This window comes from Humulus lupulus, chromosome 6 (genome assembly GCF_963169125.1).
Source record: "Humulus lupulus chromosome 6, drHumLupu1.1, whole genome shotgun sequence".
Lineage (NCBI taxonomy): Eukaryota > Viridiplantae > Streptophyta > Magnoliopsida > Rosales > Cannabaceae > Humulus > Humulus lupulus.
The window spans coordinates 170,149,243-170,151,975 of NC_084798.1; the positions used below are offsets into that span (position 1 = coordinate 170,149,243).

A 2,733-nucleotide genomic window follows, 5' to 3' on the forward strand; every position below is an offset into this window, starting at 1 on the left:
CAGCGGTGGGTCTACGGCGTGGGTGCGGCGGTGCTTGAGCTCACGATCTCCGAGTAATATATATGTGCTCTTTTGGTGGTTGACCTTGCCATTCGTGGTGGACGCAGTCTTCGTATGAGGGTATTAATTTTTTTACAGTGTTTAATTTTCATATGTTGTTTACCACATCAAATGTTTGTTCTTGAATCTAGGTATATCTTCTTTTTGAATCTTGTTATTATCTGTGGATTTCTTGAATCTGAGTATTGTATATTGAGTAAGAAAATGTTATGCTCAATATTATTTGCCAGGCCACTTGTTCCGGACTTGGGTAATAATGCTATGATGGATGATTGGGTCAAGCAGTTTGAGGAGCTTGCTGGCTCTCAGGTACTTCTCTATTTCAATCATTTGGGTGTTGAAATTATTTTGTGATGAAATTATTTGAAAGTGTTTGTACGTTGAATTGTTGATGTTGCATTCAAGGTTTATTGATGTGTTTGTTTTTGTTGCAGGAAAAGTTGGCATATTTTAGAATAAAAGAGCTTAAGGATGTTCTCACTCACTTAGGTCTTTCAAAGCAGGGGAAGAAGCAGGTGAGATGCTAAAGAAATTGTTTGTGCTGGGTGTTGCCTGCATGTGGATTTGGCAATTTATCACACTTTGGCTTCAACGTTTAAAAATTACATGTTGCTTCTTTTTTTGTTGATTAGGAGTAGCACTTTTTGTTTTTTGGTATGCATAATCCAATAACTTCTTTGTGATGTTGGCTTTGTAAAGGTTTTACTGAGAAGGTGCTAGCTAGTTTAATTGGTAGTTGTTAGTCATTTGGTGTCATGTCGCAGAACATCAGGTCAAATTTTGCCTTTCTTATGGGAAGGGATTATGGGCAAGGGAGAGGGTTACCTCCTGTTGTGTAACCCACTAGTAAGAGAAAAGGTTGTACAAGTATTTTTTTTTTGGTTATTCAGTTAATACAGAATTCATACACAATTGATTTTTGTATTGGTGTGTATTCTTCTCAATAAATCTTAATTTTTTCTTATTTATCTGCCTCTCCCGCAATTATGGGAGAAAGGCAAACAGTTTGACAGTAGGGGTAGGGATTTGATCACTTAACTTGATGATTATCTGTAATAAAGATACAATAACATCAAGTTCTTGTAACAGTTGCCCATCTGAGAATAATTTTCTGTGATGACACCTTACTTGCAGAAGACTAATGAATTTTAGTCTAAATATTGTCTATTTATGCTTTTACTAGAAGGGTGTTTGTTTTAATGATTCATTTTGAGCATCTTGTTAATGTTTTTGGATTGGTGTTTTATGACTTTACATTTGTTGTTATTAATGCAGGACCTTGTTGACCGGATATTGGTTGTTTTATCTGATGATCAAGGTATAGATGGTGTGTTTTTTTTGCTTTCCTACCTGAAAATAGCTAAATTCCTTTCATTTGCATTTGTTAGTCTTGTGTTATTTACTTTTCTTTCCAGTGAAATTTATATATTTGGACCTTGGCTATGTAGTTGATGTTTGTCTAGGTAGATATCTATTAAATAGTCAGTCTTAAACACTAAAACAGCGACTGTCTACATCACACATCTTTGTTTTTCTAAAAAAGTTATTATTATGTTTTCTATAGGTTAGTTTCCATTTCAAATTTAGTTTTCTGGCATTGTAGCCTGGTATAGAATTTGGTTGGGTTGCTCAAACTTGTGCTTATTAGTACTGTAATTGAGCATTCTGCTTTGAGGTTTCTTGCTTTTACCATGTCCTGGTTGTGGTCTAAATTCTCTTATTTTGTGTGAAATTAATTCTAGCTGAATTTATGTTCTCTTTTACAGTTTCTAAATTGTGGGCAAAGACGAATGCTGTGGGGAAGGAACAGGTGGCACAGCTTGTAGATGACATATATAGGTTTGTCTTATATCTTGCACTATCTGATTCATAAAGTCACTGGATTCTACTCTTTTTGCTACTGTCTATTTTTTTTCCCTTAGAAAATACATTTTCCTGTTTCTCAGAAAAATGCAAGGGATGGAGGTAAGTATTCTGTCATTGTTCTTACTGGCCTTTGTTTGTGTGGTTTTAAATACAATAATTTTCTACTACTTGGTCTATGTGAATGCTTTTTCAACTTTAAATATTTGCTTTGCGAACATATATTAATCTCTCAGGATTTCAAGTTTTACTATGAGGTTATTGTCACATTCTCCTTAAAATCATTTTGAAAGAAATTGATAAGGTTCCTTAGTTACATGATTTGGCCAAGTCAAAGTATTTGATGGCCTCAATTATTGCGTCAATATAAGCTTTGGCTTGAATCAGGATGCTCAAAAATGCATCACATGTCATATGCTGTGATTTTAATTTCTGTTTTTAACATACACATCATCTATTAGGCTTGTCCAGCAGCAGCTGGTGCTGAGCTGTCTTGTTTGTTGTTTTTCTATTATTACCTCTTATGTTAGATTGACAACAATAACCTCTAAGTGTGTGCTATATTATGACAATTTTTAATCTAGGCTATTAAGGATTTTAACTTGCTCAAGTGTTGCAAGTTATTGTTTGTTATTTGTTTCATATTTAAGAGTTTTATGGCTTTTACATCTAAAAGATGCATGATTTGCTTCTAAATGTTGTAGTTCATGGAGCTTTGAGGTGCTTGGCTCTTCTCTCTGATGACTTGGACGATAAAGTGATGCCCACATTAGTACCTGTTTTGTTCCCATGCTTGCTTACTATTGTTTC

The 2,733-nt window shown here is 34.4% G+C and overlaps 1 long non-coding RNA gene across 1 annotated transcript; it reads left to right on the plus strand.

Annotated features, from left to right (window-relative positions):
* The first annotated feature begins 323 nt into the window (after positions 1-323).
* LOC133784297 (uncharacterized) lies at positions 324-1,847 on the plus strand. The gene is made up of 3 exons (XR_009871252.1): positions 324-575; positions 1,336-1,378; positions 1,827-1,847. It is a non-coding gene; the product is annotated as an uncharacterized LOC133784297 (long non-coding RNA).
* Positions 1,848-2,733: the final 886 nt, after the last annotated feature.